General features: G+C 48.1%; 1 protein-coding gene across 14 annotated transcripts in view; it reads left to right on the forward strand.

The window, feature by feature from the left end:
* The first annotated feature begins 237 nt into the window (after positions 1 to 237).
* The window catches only part of NCOR1 (nuclear receptor corepressor 1), a 426,430-nt gene continuing 400,213 nt past the window's right edge, over positions 238 to 26,454 (forward strand). For 9 of the 14 annotated variants that reach the window (XM_063955845.1, XM_063955858.1, XM_063955847.1 and 6 more), the window contains exon 1: positions 238 to 759. The gene's annotated coding sequence lies outside the window, so the exon portion shown is untranslated. Of the gene's footprint in view, positions 760 to 10,728; positions 10,940 to 26,454 lie in introns of all 14 variants that reach the window. The other 5 variants (XM_063955851.1, XM_063955855.1, XM_063955856.1 and 2 more) reach the window with 2 other exon arrangements.

Genomic DNA, 26,454 nt, shown 5'->3' on the forward strand with positions numbered 1-26,454 from the left:
GAGGATGTATGGCACACACAATGGATATGACTAACTTGGAGCAGACATATGATGTATGGCACAAACAGTGTATATATGAATAACATGGAGCAGACATATGATGTATGGGGAGGATGTGTGTACCCTGTGTGTAACATGGAGCACAGTAGACATACGATGATGTATGGATGGAGGGGATGTGAGACGTGACAGGGTGAGCGGCCAGGCTCCGCCTCCTGAAGCTGCTGGAGTTTCACTCGAGCCCGATAGCGCTGCACCGCAGGTCCTTGCCGGGGTGTAGCACTCGTTTGTCGGCCTCATGTTGTAACTATCCTCGCGGTTCTCCGGCTCGGTCGTCGCAACGGGCACAGGCACAAGGTAGTGGTCTCAGCCGCTCGAGCCGCAGGGCTCTCCATCTGAGCCGATCGGACGCCAGCTCGGACTGCCCTGCCAGGACCGTGCGCGGCCGCTGTGTCCGAGAGGGAGGAGTGATCCGGTTAGATCCCCGGAGTAGACGCGCACACCCCAACCGGGGACAGGGATCTCTCGAGACATGACCCCCGGGCCATAGTGAGGCATCGCCAGCGGCCCCAAGACGAGCGGCGGAAACGGAGAGGACAAAAATTGCATAGGCAGGGGTGCACAAAATGGCGGACACATTGCGAATTCTGCCCGGCTGACACTACGGAGCCTCGGCGGATATCACAGGACAAACATAAGGACTCAGAAGATCAAGGGCTAGGGACGGGACTACAGTCTACAGGGAGAGGCGTGTATATGGTAAGGAGGTAGGATTGATGTGTGGCTGAGGGTGAGATTGAGAGTGCCCCAGGTACTGGGGTGCGAGAGAGTGAGTGTGTCCCAGGTACTGGGATGCAACAGAGTGTGCCCCTGGTATTGGGGTACTTGAGAGTGAGCGTACTGGGAACTTGGGTGCGCATGAGAGAGTGCACCAGGTATGTGGGTGCGAGAGAGCGCCCCGGGTACTGGGGTTGCGAGAGAAAGCACCCCGGGTACTGGGGTTCGTCAGAACACGCTCCCGGGTACTGGGGTGAGCGAGAGAGCGAGCTCCCCGTGTACTGGGGTGAGCAAGAGAGCGAGCTCCCCGGGTACTGGGGTGAGCGAGAGAGCGAGCTCTCCCCGGGTACTGGGGTGAGAGAGCGAGCTCTCCCCGGGTACTGGGGTGAGCGAGAGAGAGAGAGCTCTCCCCGGGTACTGGGGCGAGAGAGAGAGCTCTCCCCGGGTACTGGGGCGAGAGAGAGAGCTCTCCCCGGGTACTGGGGCGAGAGAGAGAGAGCTCTCCCCGGGTACTGGGGCGAGAGAGAGAGAGCTCTCCCCGGGTACTGGGGCGAGAGAGAGAGCTCTCCCCGGGTACTGGGGCGAGCGAGAGAGAGAGCTCTCCCCGGGTACTGGGGCGAGCGAGAGAGAGAGCTCTCCCCGGGTACTGGGGCGAGCGAGAGAGAGAGAGCTCTCCCCGGGTACTGGGGCGAGAGAGAGAGCTCTCCCCGGGTACTGGGGCGAGAGAGAGAGCTCTCCCCGGGTACTGGGGCGAGCGAGCGAGAGAACTCTCCCCGGGTACTGGGTTTGCGAGAGAGAGACCGCTCCCTGGGTACTGGGGTGAGCGAGAGAGAGAGACCGCTCTCCCCAGGTACTGGGGTGAGAGAGAGAGACCGCTCTCCCCAGGTACTGGGGTGAGAGAGAGAGACCGCTCTCCCCAGGTACTGGGGTGAGAGAGAGAGCAAGCTCTCCCCGGGTACTGGGGTGAGAGAGAGAGCAAGCTCTCCCCGGGTACTGGGGTGAGCGAGAGAGAGAGAGCTCTCCCCGGGTACTGGGGTGAGCGAGAGAACTCTCCCCGGGTACTGGGGTGAGCGAGAGAACTCTCCCCGGGTACTGGGTTTGCGAGAGAGAGAGAGCGCTCCCTGGGTACTGGGGTTGTGAGAGAGCGTGTCCTGGATAAGAGAGCTGTGTAAGAGCACAAACCTTAGGCAGTCGGAGACTGTGAACCACAGGGTGGGGGAAGAGCACTAAGAAGTCTTTCATCCTGTGAATTACAGATAAAGGATTAGGAAGACTAGAGAGGTGTGTTCTATAATCCTCTTGTTATTTTGTCACCATTTTGTTTTAGAATTTTGGTGCAGGCCAACAACACCTTCACTAAATTTGAGAGCGAAAACATTTTGTTGGAAGTGATCTCTGTTTACACATCTTTGCTCTGATATGTGACCCTTTATGTCATTGAATCTATAAAATGAACCATGACAATGAGATTCAACACCAAAAAGTGCATGTGTACTTTGTACCTTGTATGATTGCCCTTTGTCATATGTGTAGAGGCCTGATGTGTATATTAGTCACTTGGTCTAACATGTAATTGATAACGGCACTTTGGCCTTGTGTTACGTTGTGACTAGGATTATATTATTGGTTACATTTTGTATATAATATCAGTGTTTTTCTGTGGTTGTTTATTCATTTGCTTTTCTCAATTGATCCTGAGTTGTGAATGTGTCCCTGGAAGGGAAATTAGATTGTAGGCTTTGCTGGGACAGGTACTGATGTGCTTGAAGTCTTTCATTTTACAGCACTGCAGAACTGCAGCTTTATAAAAACAAGGATAATAACTGATCTTTTTGGAAAAGTTTTCTGCATCTTTGACATGTGAGAACTCTGGTAAAGCTCTTTTCCTTCCTTTCATTCGTGTAGTTAAAGCTGGCCATACCTCTGAACAATAATTCATGAACTGGATAATTTATCATACCTGTTTGATCTTACTGACCATCATTCTGCTGATTCCACCCTTTGGATAGAGAACGCCTCCATACATTTTCCACTGTATAGATAATCATGTGGTTGCTCCTCCCTTCATCCATTTGTAGGATTGTATGCTCCAATTGTTCAGTTTATGGAGGCAATTCAATTAGCATCGCGTAGCAGTGCCTGGAGCGGGATCCGACTAACAGGGACTATTCTCAATCGTGGGTGTACACTACACCAATAGAGTGGGGATAGAACCTGTGGCAAGCCACTGAGCTCTTTTCCTTCCTTTCATTCGTGTAGTTAAAGCTGGCCATACCTCTGAACAATAATTCATGAACTGGATAATTTATCATACCTGTTTGATCTTACTGACCATCATTCTGCTGATTCCACCCTTTGGATAGAGATCGCCTCCATACATTTTCCACTGTATAGATAATCATGTGGTTGCTCCTCCCTTCATCCATTTGTAGGATTGTATGCTCCAATTGTTCAGTTTATGGAGGCAATTCAATTAGCATCGCGTAGCAGTGCCTGGAGCGGGATCCGGTCATGTGACTGGAGCTTGGGATCCCGGCGTTCACCATGCCGATGTCGGGATACCGAGCGATCAAAAGCCCTACAGGCAGCATGCCGACTAACAGGGACTATTCTCAATCGTGGGTGTACACTACACCAATAGAGTGGGGATAGAACCTGTGGCAAGCCACTGAGCCAGCTGCGTGGCGAGTGCAAGGGGCTTTGTTGAGCTCGACTCCCCCCCCCCCCCCCCCTGCTGGAATTCTGCGGCAGGGATCCTGGGTCAGTATGCTGACCGCCGGGATCCCCACCGCTGGTCACCCAGCCCCAACTCCCTGGAGCTATGTAGGTGACGGCATCACACCCGACACTTAACCAGGAAGGTGCACTTTACTGCGACTAATGCTTGGTGTTTAGTCGGGATAAAATGCAACTCCCAGGTTAAGATGCTGTTACCACAGTGCTAATTATTGCAGATTTATTCTCACACTCTCAGGAGGGTGCAAGCAGAAGTCTTGCTAGTTGCCGGCACCTCTCTGGAGCAATTGAATAGCTCTGGGCACTATACCTAGGAGTACATGCTGCAAACTGAAATGTCCCCTATGGCCGGCATTATGTGCAGAATGTTGTTACTTTCTCTGATAGTCACATAAACGTAACATGGTGTAATACCACGTTCACATTGCCATTGCTGGGTCACACCCGGGAATTGAATACGGGTTCTTCCCGAGTGCGACCCGGCATTGGACCCTAAGAACATGCTTCCTGACCCAGCAATATGTCGGGTCCATTTGACATCTGGGGGCAGGGCCAGAGGCGGCATTGGGGGTGGGGCCAGAGGCGGGGCTGGAGATGAGATTATCTCCGCGCCACGTCTCCCTATGCTGTGAACGGGTGCCGGGTCGCATAGACCCCGGTTACCTGTTCACACTGCGCCTGACCCGATAATTACCTGGAAATAACCCTTTTTTATTCACTGCTTGAATTAGCGCGTCAAGTGACCCGGGAATTGTGTTCGGGTCAGGCGACCCGGGAATTGGTTCACACTGCACAGCGACCTGCGCCGACCCAGCAAAAAACATTTTTTTTTTGTGCAGTAAAACTGCTGTAAATTAGAGCTTATTAACACTTCCACCAAGTTTCTGTCAGATCATATTTTAATTTTTTTTTTTTTTTTTTAAACACAAAGATGAGCTTATACATTTGATTGAACCATGAATTATCCAGAATGTTCATGAGAGGTAATGGGCTTGATGTGTGAACGGGAATTCACTTCTGCGAGTACGCAAAGGGCCATTCCGTAATGGCACATTGCATTTGCTGGCATCACAAGTTTTCCCTCGCACCCCATAGAGGTGCCAAGTAAGACTTGCGGTGCTGGCACTACCTTAAATGGCCAGTGTTTGTGCAGCCTTACATCGCCGTGATGCCCAGCGGCACATCACTTTGATTTGAATTTCCCTCAAGGATGTTCCAAACGTAAAACGTGCTGTACAAACTACACGTTCATTTCCAGTGTGCTGGTCCAATCACATGCAAGCATTGTAATGCCTCAAGTGTTTTGATACCAGATTGCGTTTTATGTTCCTGGGAAAGGTGCATTGAAAACCTGCTCGTGTGCCAGAGCCCTGTTTTCTCAAGACAAGGACACTTGGATTTACTTTACAGATGTGAGAGACTGATGTGATCAAATGTTATGCATTGGCTGCAGAATAGCTAGAAGAACACATCATTTTTTTACAAAGTGTTTATCGACTGAAAATGTTTATCGGGTTTAGCTGCACATCAGGAGGCAGAAATGTGTGCATTCGTGCTGCTACAGAGCAACAATTGAATTGCTCTGTCTGGTGCCCTTCAATCCAAATAATTGAATTCCCCCTTAGAGTTCGTTTTGTATGCTTACCCGTAAAAAAAAACTAGTTGTGTGTCCACTCTTGAAAAATAAAAGTAGCCTTCTTTTTTTTTTTATCTGGGTTTTCACAGAAAAACTACATCTGTGTGCAGGCTCTTTTTTAAAACTTTTTTATTCCATGGACTCCAAGGAATCAGACCCCTTTAAAGCCGAATATAGCTGTGGGTTGCAAACCCTTGTTAAGTAAGGTATGTTTATGTCTGTATCCCCTGAAATGGAGAGAAATGCACTGGAAGACCTTGCATATGATTATGCAACCCCAAATATTCTAACTCCTTTTTTTGTTCCGTCTAAACTATTGATGTTTCAAATTACAAACCACCTTGGCCCTTCCCGAAGTAATTTACAGTAGTCATACGGAGGACAAATATTTTATTCCTGTGGATTTTGTATTTTTTTTAAATCATCTTTGTCAGGTTACAAGAATACAAAGTTACAATACACACAGGGGATGCTGTAAAGAAACAACAATATGGGGTAAATTCAACTGATGTCGGATCCTTTCCGACGGAAAGGATCCAACAGTTCAGTATTCAATTTGAGGCCAAATCCGACAGGTTTTGCCCGTTTTCGACAATGTCAATTCGACTTTTTTTTAGAGTTGGATTGACATTGTCGAAAACGGACAAAAAACCTATCTGATTTGGCCGGAAATCCGACAAAACACGTGGATCCGCGGCTAATCCGCCGATCCACGTGTCTTGAATTACCGACAAGTCGGAAAAACGGCAGCCCCGTTGAATAGGTCGAATCATGATTTGACTTAAAAAAGTCAGAAACTGACGTCTTTCCGACTAGATGGCAGTTCCGACTAGAATTGAATAGACCCCTATTTCGGAGTATTGATAAAAAGAGGAGGCCAGAGCTATGAGCATACAGAATTGTCAATTTATGACATATATCAATAACATATGTTATTCCATTGCATCAAAAAGGAGGTCCATTACAAAGAACTTCCAAATTATACCATTCAATAAGGTAGGTAGTCTTACTCTGGGTTTCCTTCAATTCCACGGATAGGGTATGTACATACGGAAGCCATATAGCAAATCATACCGCATTCAGATCGCAAATGCCGGATCCCACCCGGTAAAAGAAACGTGTCCTTACCGGGTGGGATCCGGCATTTGCGCTCCTTTGCTGGCTTTCCGACCCGGCAATATACCGGGTCGGTTGCCATAGCAGCGGGGGGGGACGGTGGTGGAGGCGGCGCTGGGAGATGAGCTCATCTCCTGCGCCGCCTCTCCCTATGCTGTGAATGGGAACCGTGTCGCATCGACACGGCTCCCATTCACACTGCACCTGACCCGGTATTCAACCCGGGTATAATCCTTCTTTTACACCGGGTTGAATTACCGGGTCAGACGACCTGCTAATTCTTGGAAAGTGCTTTCACATCGCACACTGACCCGTGTCGACACGTCAATATGCCGTGTCGATACCGGGTTATTTGTGAGATGTGAAAGGGGTATGATTTGCTCCTCACCTCTGTAAAGGGAAGTCCAGTGTTTAGCATGCTGGTAGCCACTAGATGATGCCTGACGGAGCAATTCAAGTGTTGCTCCTTCCGGGCACGCACAGTCGATACTGACATTACTGTTATGTTGTTCTGTCATTTTTACAGGCTGTTGACTAGTGTTTTAATAACTAATTTAGTGTTAGAACTAGGAAAATAGGACATACAGTGCAACTTTGACAGTTCTTCACAGTGCTGGAATTTTCAAATTGCTGACATAAACTAGCTAATACACTTCAGTGTCAGGAACAGACGCAGGATTTTTACAGAAGGGTTTCCGAATGCTTGATCTAAGACTGAATCTGCTTCAGTGAGCCATTGCTTTTGTAGTGTTCATTCTAGCACCCTGCACCTGTCACAACCTGTGCAGTTGCTCTTTCCTGCATGGGTTGCCGCGCACTGCTCTTGTGCATCTAGCACACTCTGGTCTCTATCTCGCACTGAAATACAGACCAAAGTTTGCTAGAAGCACCAGAGCAGAGAGCGACACCCCAGGCAGGAAAGAGGAACACTTGAGTTGTGAAAGGTGCAGGGTGCTAGAATAAACACTACTTTTGTGTAGTTTGTTTTGTTTTACATACGTAACAAGTATGATTGATCCTCGGTGTTATATTTTCAAAAGCCTCATGTAATATATGATTAAAATCCTTTGTTTGTATGTATGTTGGTGATAAACTCGAGAACTGCTGAACCAAGTCACTGATTTGTTCCTTGAGATCCTCTGAGTACCATAGGCTATGAATCATCTCGCTATTATGTGTCTATGTAGTGAACAAAGGGCCTAATTCAGGGGGTCATTCAGACTGTATCGCTGCAGCGATTGCAGTCTGAATTACTTTGTGGAGTGCGCACAAGCACCCTGGGAGCCCTGGAGCTGCACTGGCAGGGAGCTACTGGTCAGGTACAAAAGCATCGCTGCCGTGCAATGCTTTTGTACCTGTGCAGTGGGAGGGGGGCAGGGCCTGACATGCGGGGCGTACTAGCCCTGTGCTGGGAGTCAGAGTAAATTTAGCACATCTACGATCAACTCTGAATTATCCCTCAGTAAGTATTGCAAATTCTGCTAATTAGCAGAATTTGCATTCCTTTTCCTAGCATGCTGGGGGCCGCCCATCGCTGGGCAAGGCCACCCAGCATGCATTGGCTGGAGCCTCCCCCCATTGAACAAGCCGAAATTGCGAACGCATCGCAATTTCTGCTTGTTAGCAGAAACTAACGAAGCCACCTGCTGGCGCAGCCGCCGTGACCACGCCCCCGACACAACCAGTTTGCCCGTCTCTGCCGCCCCCCCCCCCCCCGGTTCGTACCGCACCGCCCCCCCCGCAATGCTCCGTCTCCTCCCGTTGCCCGCCCCGCGACCACCGTCACCAGGTGTGGTCGCATTTTCTGCGGCCCCAGAGTGGGCACTGCGCATGCGCCCGCATCTTTTTCTCAGAAACTATGGTTGGATCGCACACTGCCCTGTGCTGGTCATAACTGCCGCATTCTTACAGGAGAATGCACAGGATTAGCCGCGTTAAGCAGCTTCTCCCGTGCTAAGTGCCAGGCGTTCTGCCGTTACGGTGCACCCGTACCTAGCCTCAAAGCTCCACTTGATGGGGATTTCTGCGTACACCTCAGGAAGGTGCAAACATATATCTGCGATATGTGCAGCCTCCGTGCTGATCACCCAAAACAACTGAATGGCTTTGGAGTGAATACTTAAAAATTTGCCTTCACAGTCAATACTACACACAACCCATGTTTGGCGGTAATCTACCACACTAAATCATTAAAGCAAACAATTTTTTTGGGTAGTGTCTAGTTTTTCTTTGTGGAGAGGACATTTCTCATAAGCCCCTGGGTCCATGTCACAAACTATTAGAAATAGTAACCTGTGGCAATTGGAGAGTGACACTGAGCCCGAAGCATGGCGAGCGAAGCAAGGGTACAATGATGCAGAGATAAAATGAAATAACCTGAAACAAATGAAGAATGGATAAAAGATTAAGTTGCTGTAAGGGCGGAAGTTCTCTCCTGCCCTCTCATGCTGTCACTTCCTCGTCCTGATCTCGAAGGGAACATAGACAACCATTTTTTTGGTCAGGGGCCACAGGAAATCCCACTTCCTAAGGGTGCCCTGATTCTGTTCTCTGTTCATTACAAGTATTGCAACATTAGTTGCTAGAACACTGCCATACGCATCAGTTTTACCCATATCTTTTGAAAATTACTCATGTTATAGGCCCTATCGCCGTGTGCCTGATGGCCGATGCGGGCCGGGGGTTAGGGAAGGGGGGGGGGGGGGGGGGGGGAGTGAGGTTTCTTCACTCCCCCATCACCTGACTCCATAGCAGTGCATGCCAATATGGATGAGATTGTCCATATTGGCTTGCATGCGACCCTGCACCAATGATGAACGAGCACTGAACGATATGAACGAGTGTAGGGCCTATTAGCTAAGAAATTCAGTTTAAAGGTAGTAACAATCATTTGAGATGATGTATCTTTCTGTAGCTGTTTAAATTTGTCTTTGATAAGGTAATGCTTTTGTTGCATTTCTGTTAATGAATAGCACTTTTCTGGCTTAGGGATTATTTGACTGTTTTGTTGTACAAACTTTTTTTTAATTTTTTTTTTTATATATATATCACTTCTGGTTTTAACCTGCTTGTTTGACAGTATTTTTAGCCAAACTATTGACAGTAACTACTGGCCATTTCTAATTAGTACAGTGGTCTGGGAAAAGAGGTAAATTACCCCAAATGGGGTAAAAGTGAAATTCCTGGGGGTGCTGAACGGTCGTGCTGCCGAGACACAGCCCCGTCCAGCACCGGCCGGCTCGCGATGTGACCTGCTGACGTCACACTGTGCTCCCTCCTGGCCGCCCTGTGCTGTGTTCCCGGCCGCGGCGTGATGTCAGCTCCCTCATGCCCGCCCGTCCTTCGCTGTCCTGTCCTCCCACCCGCGGTCCGCCAACCCACACACAGAACTTGAAGTGTTCTGTGGCTGACCGCTGACTGAGTTCTGCAGGATCAGACAGTGGCCCACACAGCAGTGGGAAATTCCCACTGACATTACTGTGGTGAGGATGTGGCCATCTGTCTCCTAAAAGTCGTGTCCCCCCCCCCCCCCCTCCCCCCCCACATCCATCTTTCTTTCATGCATTCTGGTGTTTTGGGGAGAAAGTGTTAATTAACCTGTTCATTGCAAGAAAGAAAAAAATCTATCTATCTATAATATTTACATACAAACAGTATTTCAGAAATGCCATATAAACGGTGATAACCAGTATGTATGCACAATAATATGATTACCTTCCTTTCAAATCAGGGAGGTAACGTTGGCATATCTAAATATATATTGGGGTAAAAGGTAAAAAAGTTCCCTGACCCCTGAATTAGTACAACTGTCCAGTTTATGTAGTTTGATCATTTAAGGGAAAAATAGCATGTTTGTTTTGCAGCAAATTTGTTGCTCACTAATTTTGTCTTGTTATATAGTGTTCACTCTAGAATCCGGGCAGGGCGCCGGATCTAGAGGGGCACTAGCGTGCGGCCGCTGGCGAAAAAAGGGGGCGTGACCATGTAAAATAGGGGGCGGGTCATTGCTGGTAATAAAAGGGGGCGGCCGGCGGCGTCACTGTTGGGGGCGTGCTGCTGGGCTTCCCCCAAGCGCTCTGTCAGTGTGGATGGATGCGCGCGGCATCTTTACACGCTGTGAGGGCAGGAAGCGGGCGGCAGTTTTAGCAGGGCGCCGCAGAAAGGGCAGGGCGGGTTTTGCCCTTAAAAAAAATCGGGTGCGGAGCCCTGCTAAAACTGCCTAGCGTGAACACTATTATAACCAAGATGAATGGCGTAACATTCATGTATATTAAGCATCTCATTTGCATTCTTTTATCAATAACTGGAAATATTCCACAAATGTTTTGCAATATTATCTATTGTTTGTACGCAAATCAGTGTGTTTTTCTAGATTGCTAATACTTGTGGGATGTAATAACCTGTTATTTGTGTCTTGTTTCCCCCCCCCCCTTGCACGTTGAAACCCATCATATGTAATACAGGCTAAATTGGCAAAATAAAAAAAGAGCCAGTCAGGAGTTTTGTCTTATCTGAAAGATGAGACACAGCCAATCCGGAGCTCTGGAGAACCCACTTGGCTTCTAGCTACCTGCTTTGCATTTTTTTCGCTGGATGGTGGATTCACATGAATGCAGTGTATACTCCTAAAGTCCTCACAATTTCCACTGATGAATTCTAACATTTTATGAAAAAGTGAGTTTTGTTTGTGACCCTACTTTCTTAATTTTTTTTATGTTACGTTGTCGTACTATTGACAACACCTATAGTTTAAAATATGACCTATTTATTGTGCTTATTTGTTAATGGAAAACTAAACCTATCATACAGTTTGTATATAACTCTTGCTAAATTCCCTAACTGCAACTCCAGATGGCTCTGTGTCTCCGTGTTCTCAGTGTTCCTCCGTTACTTAGAGAACTGGCAAATTTATTTTATTAGCCACTTTAGCAAAGCATTAACATAGCATTTGGACAATTAGAAGCCGCAATTTTCTGGCCCGAGTAGTTCTCACCCTCCATTTTCAGGAAAAGAGCTATATCATGGTGCCCTGGGAAATATGGCTTCTATGGGAATCAACAGATTAGTAAAGCTTATCTTAGATACTTGACACTGAATTTGGAGCTGAGTATGAAGAATTATTTTACAAACAATTAGACACTACAATTAGCCATAACATTCAGACTGACAAGAACTCTATCACCCCCCACTACTCTTTAGAAGCATCACATATATATCATCAATGTTGAAAAAAAATTATCTTATATTTAAGAAATTGCTGTAGAAGGATTGACATGTTGTAATATGCAGCTGACACTTGTCACATCTTTGTATATTTTTGATTTATTTAATTTTTACCCTAGTCTGCAGTAAATGTAGATTGCTAGGGTCACTTTGAGCTGGCTGCTGTAATGACAGAGCACAAGTTATCAATTGACCTTAAGACTAATTGGGGTCGATTCAATTCGGCAACTTATGAATAGCGCCGGGAATTAGCTCCCGACGCTATTCAATTCAGCTGCTAGTTACCCGCAATTGTCGGGAATTCTTCTCTCATCCCCGGGGGATGAGAGAAGAAACCCGACAAAAGTGCTGCCTCGCGGCCGGCGCGAGGCTGATTCTGTCGGGAATCAGCCTCGCGCCGGGGAGTTAAGTCGGAGAATGCCCGTTCTCCCGACAATTCAACCTGTTTAGTCGGCGAGAACGGGACATCGCCGACTTAACTGGAGCTGAATTGAATAGCGTCAGGAGCTAATTCCCGGCGCTATTCATAAGTTGCCGAATTGAATCGACCCCTAAGTGGGAATTTACTCTTGTGTTCGTGATCAATTTAGCACTTGATGAAGTTGAGTCACCTTACCAGTTTCTCTATGATGGTGGTGTTATGTTCAGTTGACGGTTACAATTAACATTATTTCATATCAAAGTATACATTTCTAGATAGTCAAAATTAGGACAGCCTGAATGAGTGACATCAAATTGTCATTGAGGCAGAAGGTTTGCAGGGCATGAATATCATTATGTCTAGTAGATGGGTCAGTACAACCATGATTTCTCTTACGTCCTAGAGGATGCTGGGGACTCCGTAAGGACCATGGGGTATAGACGGGCTCCGCAGGAGACATGGGCGCTATAAAGAACTTTTAGTATGGGTGTGCACTGGCTCCTCCCTCTATGCCTCAGTTAGATTTTGTGCCCAGAGGAGATAGGGTGCATTACAGGGGAGCTCTCCTGAGTTTCTCTGAAAAAGAATTTTGTTAGGTTTTTTTATTTTCAGGGAGCACTGCTGGCAACAGGCTCCCTGCATCGTGGGACTGAGGAGAGAGAAGCAGACCTACTTAAATGATAGGCTCTGCTTCTTAGGCTACTGGACACCATTAGCTCCAGAGGAAGTCGGAATGCAGGTTTCACCCCGCCGTTCGTCCCAGAGCCGAGCCGCCGCCACCCTCGCAGAGCCGGAAGATAGAAGCCGGGTGAGTATAAGAAGAAAAGAAGACTTCAAGGCGGCAGAAGACTTCAGATCTTCACTGAGGTAAGCGCGCAGCGGTAACGCCGCGCACCATTGCTCCCACACACTACACACACATTGAAGGCACTGATGGGCGCAGGGGGTGTGCCCTGGGCAGCAATATAAACCTCTGGACTGGCAACAGGGTACATTAGGCTGCGGAGGCAGTAAATGAAAAAAAAAAAACGCCATTTTTTGTATATTGGAGCGGGACCGAAGCCCGCCGCTGGAGGGGGCGGAGCTTGATCCCTCAGCACTAACAGTGCCATTTTCTCCACAGAACGCTGCAGAGAAGCTGGCTCCCCGGACTCTCCCCTGCTGAACACGGTGACAGAGCTCTGAAAAGAGGGGGGGGGGGGGGGGGGCATTTGTAAGGCGCAGTGAGTGTATACACATTTATTATACATATAAAAAGCTCTATATCTGGGTTTTTATTCCAGTGTCAGTTGGCGCTGGGTGTGTGCTGGCATACTCTCTCTCCAAAGGGCCTTGTTGGGGAATTGTCCCCTTATAGATATATCCCTGTGTGTGTGGGGGTGTCGGTACGTGCGTGTCGGCATGTCTGAAGCGGAATGCTCGTTCAAGGAGGAGGTGGAGCAGATGAGTGGTGTGTCTTCGTCGGCAACGCCGACTCATGATTGGATGGACATGTGGCATATGTTAAATGCAAGTGTGACCTCATTACATAAGAGAATGGACAAAGCAGAGTCCAGGGAAAAAGCAGGGAGTCAATCCACGGATTGGACTGGGTCACAGGGCCCTTCTGGGTCTCAAAAACGTCCCCTATCCCAAATAGCAGACACTGATACCGACACGGATTCTGACTCCAGTGTCGACTACGATGATGCAAAATTACACCCAAGGGTGGCAAAAAGTATTCAGTTTATGATTATTGCAATAAAAGATATTTTGCATATCACTAATGACCCCTCTGTCCCTGACATGAGGGTGCGCATGTATAAGGAAAAGAAACCTGAGGTAACCTTTCCCCCATCCCATGAGCTTAACGAGTTATTTGAAAAGGCTTGGGAAACTCCAGATAAAAAACTGCAGATTCCCAAAAGGGTTCTTATGGCGTATCCTTTCCCTGCACAGGACAGGGTATGTTGGGAATCCTCTCCCAGGGTGGACAAGGCTTTAACACGCCTGTCCAAGAAGGTGGCGCTACCGTCTCCGGACACGGCAGCCCTCAAGGATCCTGATCGCAGACAGGAAACTACTTTAAAGTTTATTTATGCGCATACAGGTGCTTTGCTCAGACCGGCAATAGCATCGGCATGGGTGTGTAGTGCAGTTGCAGCGTGGACAGATACCTTGTCAGCTGACCTTGATACCCTGGACAGGGATACCATTTTATTGACCTTAACCCACATTAAAGACGCAGTCTTATATATGAGGGACGCTCAAAGAGATGTTGGGCTCTTGGGTTCCAGAGCCAATGCCATGGCTATTTCTGCGAGACGAGCTCTATGGACCCGCCAATGGACGGGTGATGCAGACTCAAAGAAGCATATGGAGGTTTTACCTTACAAGGGTGAAGTGTTGTTTGGGGATGGGCTCTCGGACCTGGTTTCCACAGCTACCGCGGGTAAATCTACCTTTTGTTCCCCAACAGCAAAAGAAAACTCCACAGTATCAGATGCAGTCCTTTCGGTCGCATAAGTCCAGAAGAGGTCGGGGCTCCTCCTTCCTTGCCAGAGGTAAGGGTAGAGGAAAGAGAACGCTTGCTTCGGCTAGTTCCCAGGAGCAGAAGTCCTCCCCGGCTTCTACAAAATCCACCGCATGACGCTGGGGCTCCACTGAGGGAGTGCGCACCAGTGGGGGCACGTCTTCGACTTTTCAGCCAGATCTGGGTTCTTTCAGACGTGGATCCTTGGGCGATGGAAATTGTTTCCCAAGGCTACAAGCTGGAATTCGAAGAGGTTCCCCCTCTCTGATTTTTCAAGTCGGCCTTGCCAGCTTCACCCCGGAGAGGGAAGTAGTGTTAGCTGCAATTCAAAAGCTGTGTCAACAGCAAGTGATTGTCAAGGTTCCCCTAGTCCAACAGGGAAAAGGGTACTATTCAACCCTGTTCGTGGTCCCGAAGCCGGATGGTTCGGTCAGACCCATTTTAAATCTAAAATCCCTAAACCTGTACTTGAAAAAGTTCAAATTCAAGATGGAATCGCTCCGAGCTGTAATATCCAGCCTGGAAGGGAGGGATTTTATGGTGTCTCTAGACGTAAAGGATGCATACCTTCATGTCCCCATATATCCCCCTCATCAGGAGTACCTGAGATTCGCTATACAGGACTGTCATTACCAGTTTCAGATGTTGCCGTTTGGGCTTTCCACGGCCCCAAGGATTTTCACCAAGGTGATGGCGGAGATGATGGTGCTCCTGCGCAGGCAGGGAGTCACAATTATCCCATACTTGGACGATCTCCTGATAAAGGCGAGATCGAGAGATCAATTGCTGAAGAGCGTGTCGCTCTCCCTGAGAGTGCTGCAACAGCACGGTTGGATTCTCAATCTGCCAAAGTCACAATTGGTTCCAACGACTCGGCTATCATTCCTAGGCATGATTCTGGACACGGAACAAAAGAGGGTTTTTCTCCCATTGGAAAAAGCCCAAGACCTCCAGAACATGGTCAGAGACCTGCTAAAACCAAAAAGAGTGTCTGTTCATCAATGCACTCGAGTTCTGGGAAAAATGGTGGCAGCCAACGAGGCCATCCCCTTCGGCAGGTTCCATGCGAGGACATTTCAGTGGGCAATGAAGATAGTAAAAGACCAGCTACACCCCGGCCACAGCATGTTTAACTTGCTTCCTTCAGGCAGGCGTTACAGGGCTATCCCCGCCAGATCCACCAGAAGCCTCAAAAGTTTCTTTCCCCAAGCGGTCCGCCTGCTGAACTCCTGAACATTGACTGACTAGGCGTACATGTAACTAACTTGTGTCCCTACGGTATACCTATCTGTGTAACTTTACTTGCCCCCCCCCCACACACACACACACACACACACACACACACACACACACACACACACACACACACACACACACACACACACACACACACCTGCTTACCTGTTACCTACTTGGCTGTTGTATAGCAAACCGAAGACAAATTCCTAGTATACGCAAGTATACCTGGCCAATAAAGCTGATTCTGATTCTGACCTTCTGGGCAAGTGGTCCGGGTCCCATCTACAAATACATCAGAAAATGACCCTGTCCCCCAAGGCCAGGGTGTCTCTCCTGTGGTGGCTGCAGAGTGCTCACCTTCTAGAGGGTTACAGGTTCGGCAGTCAAAACTGGGTTCTGGTGACCAGAGCCTCCGAGGATGGGGAGCAGTCACACAAGGAAGAAATTTTCAGGGACTGTGGTCAAGCCAGGAGGCTTGTCTACACATCAACATACTGGAATTGAGGGCCATATACAACGGCCTACGACAAGCGGATGATCTTCTTCGCGACCTACCGGTTCTGATTCAATCAGACAACGTCACAGCCGTGGCTCATGTAAACCGCCAAGGCGGGACAAGGAGCAGAGTGGCAATGGCGGAAGCCACCAGGATTCTTCGCTGGGCGGAAAATCACGTAAGCGCTCTGTCAGCTGTCTTCATACCGGGAGTGGACAACTGGGAAGCAGACTTCCTCAGCAGACACGATCTCCATCCAGGAGAGTTTTTTGCAGAGATAACAAGTCTTTGGGGAATTCCTCAAATAGACATGATGGCGTCACGCCTCAACAAGAAGCTTCGGAGGTATTGTGCCAGGTCACGGGACCCTCAGGCAGTAGCGGTGGACGCCCTGGTGACACCATGGGTGTTTCAGTCGGTCTATGTGTTCCCTCCTCTTCCACTCATCTCAAAAATATTGAGAATCATAAGACGAAAAAGAGTGCAGACAATACTCTTTGTTCCAGATTGGCCTCGAAGGGCCTGGTACTCAGATCTTCAGGAAATGCTCACAGAAGATCCGTGGCCTCTTCCTTTCAGAGAGAACCTGTTACAGCAGGGGCCCTGCGTGTTCCAAGACTTTCCGCGGTTACGTTTGACGGCATGGCGGTTGAACACCGAATCCTAGCTGGGAAAGGTATTCCGGAGGAAGTCATCCCTACTCTGATAAAGGCTAGGAAGGAGGTGACGGCAAAACATTATCACCGTATCTGGAGGAAGTACTGTATGTATCTTGGTGGGAAGCCAAGAATGCTCCTACGGAAGATTTCCATCTGGGCCGTTTTCTCCACTTTCTACAGACAGGAGTGGATATGGGCCTGAAGTTAGGCTCCATTAAGGTACAGATTTCGGCCCTACCTATATTCTTCCAGAAGGAATTGGCTACTCTCCCAGAAATCCAGACGTTTGTGAAGGGAGTGCTGCACATCCAGCCCCCCTTTGTGCCCCCAGTGGCACCGTGGGACCTTAACGTGGTGTTACAGTTCCTAAAATCTCACTGGTTTGAACCTCTTCAAACGGTTGAATAAAAATTTCTCACGTGGAAGGTGGTCATGTTATTGGCCTTGGCATCTGCAAGGCGGGTGTTCGAATTGGCGGCCTTGTCCCACAAGAGCCCCTATTTGATTTTCCATGTGTATAGAGCGGAATTAAGGACTCGTCCTCAATTTTTGCATAAGGTGGTTTCTTCATTTCATATGAACGAACCTATTGTGGTACCTGTGGCTACGGGGAACTTGGAGGACTCCCAAGTCCCTGGATGTAGTCAGGGCCTTAAAAATTTATGTAGCCAGGACGGCTAGGGTTAGTAAAACAGAGGCTCTGTTTGTCCTGTATGCAGCCAACAAAGTTGGTGCTCCTGCTTCTAAGCAGACAATTGCTCGCTGGATCTGTAACACGATTCAGCGGGCTCATTCTACGGCTGGATTGCCGTTACCAAATTCGGTAAAGGCCCATTCCACTAGGAAGGTGGGCTCTTCTTGGGCGGCTGCCCGAGGCGTCTCGGCATTACAGCTTTGCCGAGCAGCTACTTGGTCGGGTTCAAACACTTTTGCAAAATTCTACAAGTTTGATACCCTGGCTGATGAGGACCTTGCGTTTGCTCAGTCGGTGCTACAGAGTCATCCGCACTCTCCCGCCCGGTCTGGAGCTTTGGTATAATCCCCATGGTCCTTACAAAGTCCCCAGCATCCTCTAGGACGTAAGAGAAAATAAGATTTTAAACCTACCGGTAAATCTTTTTCTCCTAGTCCGTAGAGGATGCTGGGCGCCCGTCCCAGTGCGGACTAAATCTGCAAGACTTGTATATAGTTGTTGCTTACATAAGGGTTATGTTACAGTTGGAATCGGTCTTTGACTGACTGATACTGTTATTTGTTTATACTGTTAACTGGTTGCGTATTTTCCAGGTTATATGGTATGATTGGAATGGTCTGGTATGAATCTTGCCCTTAGATTAACAAAATCCTTTCCTCATATTGTCCATCTCCTCTGGGCACAGTTTCTCTAACTGAGGTGTGGAGGAGGGGCATAGAGGGAGGAGCCAGTGCACACCCATACTAAAAGTTCTTTATAGTGCCCATGTCTCCTGCGGAGTCCCCAGCATCCTCTACGGACTAGGAGAAAAAGATTTACCGGTAAGTTTAAAATCTTTATTTGCCTCCCTTTTATATTTTGGTGAAAAGTTAACCTCAGGGAAGTATCAAGGTAGCAGTATTACTAATGTCAGCTGCCCATATTTTTACTTTTACTAATACAATAGAAACACTGCTATATGCACGCTATCATAGCCATTATTCCTGAAATGTTTTTAATGTCTTATTTGTAGCACAGATTCATGAATGTTTTCTGTAGCAGAAAAGTGCTGGATATCGTTATGAGCAATATAACTTCTTACTTTGCTCCAGTTTTCTCACACGTCTCTTCAGGATGACTAGTACAAGTTCCATTATGGAGGCACAGCAGCATTCCACAGCCCAGTTGAGCCTTATCACCTGTCTAAACTGGCAGGGCAATATTACATATTTTTTTTATTTTTATTTTATGTGCATGTCGCACTGGATAGAGCAAGTTTATCCCGAAGCCAGAAATTTTCACCATTTTCTACTCAACACCTCAGAAGGTTGGAAGCAGAAATCACCATGTTGGGCTCGTCAGCAGAAAACAGCTGGTGCGGGGCGTGCAATACTGCTGCGGGCAGCAAAAACAATTGAATATGAATATATTAAACACCTGCAGGGAAGGGACTTAGAAAGGAGCTCGTCACTGTGATTGTTAGAAATGAAGTGATCGCATTAGCCCAGGGGCCAGGTAGCCATGGCCCCTAGATTTTGCTGCCTAGCTACCAGATTTCGGGGGAGGAAGCAGATCCTCTTCAGCTCCAAAAGCCCCAGCAGAGATTTTTGGAGGCATGCTTGTATTGCAACGCCCATTTCTTGAACAGGAGTGTCTGTCCCGGCCTGTGCTGACTGCTGTACCTGTCTGTACCATCCTGCTCTGTCTGCTGTCTACCCACTCCGGCTGCATAGAGATCTCCAATAAGAGGGTCCATGCGTAGCCAGGGATTGCGGCCTCGGAGGGCTAGTGATGTGGCCATAGTGTAGTAGGCATTGTTTGCCCTGGGGGTATCCCCTTGTTTGTGTGGCCATGGGGGTTGGTAGCCCGTGGGGGTTAACTGCTCATTAACGTTGCCATAAGGGGGGTGTTGTGGGGGGGGGGGGTTGTTTACCTTGGGGTAGCTGGACTGTAGTGTGAATGTGGAGGGCTGGTATGTCATGTGTTTGTGCAGTAGGGAATGTACAGTAGATTATAAACTAAGGCAAGGACTGCAGAGTGATTACATATGGTCTGTAAAGTGCTGTGTAATATGTAGGTGCTATATAAAGAACTGTTAATAAATTGTAATATATCTTATCTGACAGGTGAGAGAGCAATTTGGGCTAAACAAACATACAGGCAGGAAAGTCTGCTCCTCCTCAGGTAGTGTATGAGCAGTAAGCAGTGCATGTAAGGGCTGTTAGTTTGCAACCACTGTGGTGTCAGCTTTGTGTGTAGTATAACGGCTGAAAATTGAGGTAAACAATTTGTTACCTATTCTACATAAAATTGTGGTATCCTGTCCCAGGCTCTTGAATATTGCTCACCGTTATTGAGAATAACTATTGTTTTCGTTTTACAACAATATTATGTTTTTATTTAAGTAAGCAGTTAGTGGATTCTGTTTATTGAGAAGTAAATTTATATTAGAACACTAATTCTGTTGTACATTCTATAGAAACAAAAAATATGGTTGCGAAAGGAGGAGGATGCATATTGGCTTTATAAGCAATAGCTGGATGTAAGCTATTATACTAGGCAGAGTTTTACCGAAAGAAAATCGCAAAGAAATGGGAATGATAGCCACATTTACTACACAAATGTCAGATATTTTTACTTTTTTGTATGTATTTTAGTAGTCTTTTTTTTTTTTTATATTTTATTATACAACTTTTTGTGAAATAGTGAATTTCCGACCTCTTTAAGGATATCAAAACACCTTAATTGAAATGTTAATTTTTAAAGCATTGTCCTGATTTAAGTAGGGTACACACTAGGCGATGCTTAATCCCTTGCCTGGCATGGTCGCATTGGATGCGACCACACCAGGCAGTGCTAGGGTTGCCACCTCATGCATCATCAATTCCTGGAGATCCACCCCCCCAATCCCAACAAACCCCCCATCCGCGACATGACACCAAGCAATGTTCATGTAAATAAAATGGGCACGGCACCATGTCACTAGTGTCTTACAGGTAAAACTACATTTAGGGAGAACTAGTGACCATAAAGCAATGCATAGATTATATATTTAGTGAATAAAATGTCCCCTGGAGAAGAGTGGTCTGTTTGTGGCAACTTGCACCTATCATATAACAGGATTATCACTGAGATAAAGCACAGTATGTCACACAGAGATGGGAGGTAACAGAGGGCTTCTGAGAGTCAGTATGTCACTGGCAGCAGTACACTAGGCAGCATAGGCTTCTTTCATACCAACCTCTTCCTGTAATCTGCACAGTTGAACGTGGCTGTGGCACGCCAGGGGCACATCATAGTGTGTGTGACGATACCCCCAGGGCATGCTTCTGTAGTGCTGCTGTACCATTCCCAACCATCTCTCTCTCCCCCCCCCCCCCCCCCCTCCCCTCAATATGGGTTACCGCCAAACTCCGGAATTAACATGCTGTCTGCAGTTTGTTTGGGAGGTGACAGGTGAGGTCCGCCGCCACGCGCCGATGAAGTTTGCTGCGTAGCGGTGCAGACCTCCTCTTCCGGACGGCTGGGCGCATAGGCGCAGGCCTCCTCTTCCGGACGGCTGGGCGCATAGGCGCAGGCCTCCTCTTCCGGACGGCGGGGCGCATAGGCGCAGGCCTCCTCTTCCGGACGGCGGGGCGCATAGGCGCAGGCCTCCTCTTCCGGACGGCGGGGCGCATAGCCTCTTCCGGACTGACGGCAGCCTCAGCAGCGCAAAGGGCACGCGACGGCTCTGACTTACATGAGTTGGTGACGTGCAGGAGGAGGCGGGTCCTCTTATTCCAGGAGAATCCCGCGATCCTCGAGAGAAGAAAAGCCTACTGGAGGATTTCCACCAAATCCTGGAGAATCCAGGAAATCCGGGAGAGGCGGCAACCCTAGGCAGTGCCTTATCTGACCTGGTCGCACCTGATGCTGCCAGTCGTATAAACAGTGCTAGCAGCGGCAGGGAAGGGAAACTTCCCTCCGCTGCTGCTGTCAGAGGACCCGGAAGGACCATCCTCTATTGGACTGCTGCACTGCTGGATGGTCCCTCTGCCTCCATGCACTCTCCCCTGCCGATCATTGCTGATTGGTCAGCACGGCAGGATACCCACCCCAGCGGCTGCAGACAATAGCAGCTGCTGGAGAAGTGTAAAACAGCCCCCCAAGCCCTCCTCAGCCCACCCCCTATGTGCCTGTGGGCTGTCCGGGCTCTAAAAGGTAAAATCGCAATGTTCCGACCGATATTTCAATGTGTTGTTTTTTTTTAACTAAAAATCATTTTGCATAGGGTTAAATTTATGTCCTTCACCTAATTCACTCATAAAAACCCCTCTGACAATTTCTAAACAGTTTGAAAAAAAATCGTCAGTTAAGTGGTTAAATGCCGGCGACGAACGACTATATCATTGAACGCTATAACGTTCAATGATCTAGCACGTACACACTGAACGTTAGCGATCAGTGACGCTGCCGCCGGCTTTCCCGAACATGTAGCTCAACCCGACATTGATGAGTTGAGCTGCATGTCAGCTCAATATTGGTGATCGCTGAACGGTGTGCGGGAGCGCGCATTCGTTCATTATTCAGCAATAATACCCCCATACACTCTGGACGATATAACCCGGCTTTACACTGCTGCTTTTTTGTTAAAAAAATCTGTTTCTATATTACAAGCAGTTGAACCAACGACTGTGCAGTATGTACGCGAAACCTTCGACCTTGGTTTCCCTATTCCAGGGTTCCACAAATCCCAGGGGCCAGGTAGCCATGCTAGATTTTGCTGCCTGGCTACCAGATTTTGGAGGAAGGATGCAAGTCTCTTCAGCCCCAGCCGAGATTTTTGGAGGTGTGTCTGTATTGTGTTTGGGGGGGTATGGGGGGTGGAGTTCAGTTTGTTGTTTTTGTTTTTTTGGGGGTAGGTCTGGCTCCTACACTTTCCTCGCTGCTAAATTGCTCTATTCCACATAGGGGTATATTGAATTGGTTCCTCTATTCCAGGGTTCTACAAATCCCAGGGGCCCGGAGACGGAGAGGATCCGACACACCACTATTCAATGCCGGCCGTTTTCGGCCAGCATTCCGACAATGCAGATTCGACTTGACAACAAGTTGAATCTGCATCAGCTGTAAACTTTTGAAAACAGCCCCCCGTCCCCCTCGCTCAGCAGTCTGTGATAGATCGCTCAGCACACATCTCCCCGTGTGTATGGGGCTTAAGGGTCAAATAATAAGAATTTACTTACCGATAATTCTAATTCTCGGAGTCCGTAGTGGATGCTGGGGTTCCTGAAAGGACCATGGGGAATAGCGGCTCCGCAGGAGACAGGGCACAAAAAGTAAAGCTTTAGGATCAGGTGGTGTGCACTGGCTCCTCCCCCTATGACCCTCCTCCAAGCCTCAGTTAGGATACTGTGCCCGGACGAGCGTACACAATAAGGAAGGATTTTGAATCCCGGGTAAGACTCATACCAGCCACACCAATCACACTGTACAACCTGTGATCTGAACCCAGTTAACAGTATGATAACAGCGGAGCCTCTGAAAAGATGGCTCACAACAATAATAACCCGATTTTTGTAACTATGTACAAGTATTGCAGATAATCCGCACTTGGGATGGGCGCCCAGCATCCACTACGGACTCCGAGAAATAGAATTATCGGTAAGTAAATTCTTATTTTCTCTATCGTCCTAGTGGATGCTGGGGTTCCTGAAAGGACCATGGGGATAATACCAAAGCTCCCAAACGGGCGGGAGAGTGCGGATGACTCTGCAGCACCGAATGAGAGAACTCCAGGTCCTCCTTAGCCAGGGTATCAAATTTGTAGGATTTTACCAACGTGTTTGCCCCTGACTAAATAGCCGCTCGGCAAAGTTGTAAAGCCGAGACCCCTCGGGCAGCCGCCCAAGATAAGCCCACCTTCCTTGTGGAATGGGCATTTACATATTTTGGCTGTGGCAGGCCTGCCACAGAATGTGCAAGCTGAATTGTATTACACATCCAACTAGCAATAGTCTGCTTAGAAGCAAGAGCACCCAGTTTGTTGGGTGCATACAGGATAACAGCAAGTCAGTTTTCCTGATTCCAGCCGTCCTGGAACCTATATTTACAGGGCCCTGACAACATCTAGCAACCTGGAGTCCTCCAAGTCCCTAGTAGGCGCAAGGCACCAAAATAAGCTGGTTCAGGTGAAACACTGACACCACCTTAGGGAGAGAACTGGGGACGAGTCCGCAGCTCTGCCCTGTCCAAATGGACAACCAGATATGGGCTTTTTTGAGAAAAAAACCACCAATTTGACACTCGCCTGGTCCAGGCCAGGGCCAAGAGCATGGTCACTTTTCATGTGAGATGCTTCAAATCCACAGATTTGACTGGTTTTAAACCAATGTGATTTGAGGAATCCCAGAACTACGTTGAGATCCCACAGTGCCACTGGAGGCACAAAAGGGGGTTGTATATGCAATACTCCCTTGACAAACTTCTGGACTTCAGGAACTGAAGCCACTTCTTTCTGGAAGAAAATCGACAGGGCCGAAATTTGAACCTTAATGGACCCCAATTTGAGGCCCATAGACAATCCTGTTTGCAGGAAATGCAGGAATCGACCGAGTTGAAATTTCTTCGTGGGGCCTTTCTGGCCTCACACCACGCAACATATTTTTGCCACATGTGGTGATAATGTTGTGCGGTCACCTCCTTTCTGGCTTTGACCAGGGTAGGAATGACCTCTTCCGGAATGCCTTTTTCCCTTAGGATCCGGCGTTCCACCGCCATGCCGTCAAACGCAGCTGCGGTAAGTCTTGGAACAGACATGGTACTTGCTGAAACAAGTCCCTTCTTAGCGGCAGAGGCCATAAGTCCTCTGTGAGCATCTCTTGAAGTTCCGGGTACCAAGTCCTTCTTGGCCAATCCGGAGCCATGAGTATAGTTCTTACTCCTCTACGTCTTATAAGTCTCAGTACCTTAGGTATGAGAAGCAGAGGATGGAACACATACACCGACTGGTACATCCATGGTGTTACCAGAACGTCCACAGCTATTGCCTGAGGGTCTCTTAACCTGGCGCAATACCTGTCCCGTTTTTTGTTCAGACGGGACGCCATCATGTCCACCTTTGGTATTTCCCAACGGTTTACAATCATGTGGAAAACTTCCCGATGAAGTTTCCATTCTGCCGGGTGGAGGTCGTGCCTGCTGAGGAAGTCTGCTTCCCAGTTTCCATTCCCGGAATGAAACACTGCTGACAGTGCTATCACATGATTTTCCGCCCAGCGAAAAGTCCTTGCAGTTTTTGCCATTGCCCTCCTGCTTCTTGTGCCGCCCTGTCTATTTACGTGGGCGACTGCCGTGATGTTTTTCCCACTGGATCAATACCGGCTGACCTTGAAGCAGAGGTCTTGCTAAGCTTAGAGTATTATAAATTTACCCTTAGCTCCAGTATATTTATGTGGAGAAAAGTCTCCAGACTTGATCACACTCCCTGGAAATTTTTTCCTTGTGTGACTGCTCCCCAGCCTCTCGGGCTGGCCTCCGTGGTCACCAGCATCCAATCCTGAATGCCGAATCTGCGGCCCTCTAGAAGATGAGCACTCTGTAACCACCACAGGAGAGACACCCTTGTTCTTGGATATAGGGTTATCCGCTGATGCATCTGAAGATGCGATCCGGACCATTTGTCCAGCAGATCCCACTGAAAAATTCTTGCGTGAAATCTGCCGAATGGAATTGCTTCGTAGGAAGTCACCATCTTTACCAGGACCCTTGTGCAATGATGCACTGATTTTAGGAGGTTCCTGACTAGCTCGGATAACTCCCTGGCTTTCTCTTCCGGGAGAAACACCTTTTTCTGGACTGTGTCCAGAATCATCCCTAGGCACAGCAGACTTGTCGGGATCAGCTGCGATTTTGGAATATTTAGAATCCACCCGTGCTGTTGTAGCAGTATCCGAGATAGTGCTACTCCGACCTCCAACTGTTCCCTGGACTTTGCCCTTATCAGGAGATCGTCCAAGTAAGGGATAATTAAGACGCCTTTTCTTCGAAGAAGAATCATCATTTCGGCCATTACCTTGGTAAAGACCCGGGGTGCCGTGGACAATCCAAACGGCAGCGTCTGAAACTGATAGTGACAGTTCTGTACCACGAACCTGAGGTACCCTTAGTGAGAAGGGCAAATTTTGGACATGGAGGTAAGCATCCCTGATGTCTCGGGACACTATATAGTCCCCTTCTTCCTGGTTCGTTATCACTGCTCTGAGTGACTCCATCTTGATTTGAACCTTTGTAAGTGTTCAAATTTTTTTAGATTTAGAATAGGTCTCACCTAGCCTTCTGGCTTCAGTACCACAATATAATGTGGAATAATACCCCTTTTCTTGTTGTAGGAGGGGTAATTTGATTATCACCTGCTGGGAATACAGCTTGTGAATTGTTTCCCATACTGCCTCCTTGTCGGAGGGAGACCTTGGTAAACCAGACTTCAGGAGCCTGCGAAGGGGAAATGTCTCGACATTCCAATCTGTACCCCTGGGATACTACATGTAGGATCCAGGGGTCCTGTACGGTCCCAGCGTCATGCTGAGAGCTTGGCAGAAGCGGTGGAACGCTTCTGTTCCTGGGAATGGGCTGCCTGCTGCAGTCGTCTTCCCTTTCCTCTATCCCTGGGCAGATATGACTCTTATAGGGACGAAAGGACTGAGGCTGAAAAGACGGTGTCTTTTTCTGCAGAGATGTGACTTAGGGTAAAAACGGTGGATTTTCCAGCAGTTGCCGTGGCCACCAGGTCCGATGGACCGACCCCAAATAACTCCTCTTCCTTTATACGGCAATACACCTTTGTGCCGTTTGGAATCTGCATCACCTGACCACTGTCGTGTCCATAAACATCTTCTGGCAGATATGGACATCGCACTTACTCTTGATGCCAGAGTGCAAATATCCCTCTGTGCATCTCGCATATATAGAAAATGCATCCTTTAAAT

This window comes from Pseudophryne corroboree, chromosome 2, assembly GCF_028390025.1.
Source record: "Pseudophryne corroboree isolate aPseCor3 chromosome 2, aPseCor3.hap2, whole genome shotgun sequence".
NCBI lineage: Eukaryota > Metazoa > Chordata > Amphibia > Anura > Myobatrachidae > Pseudophryne > Pseudophryne corroboree.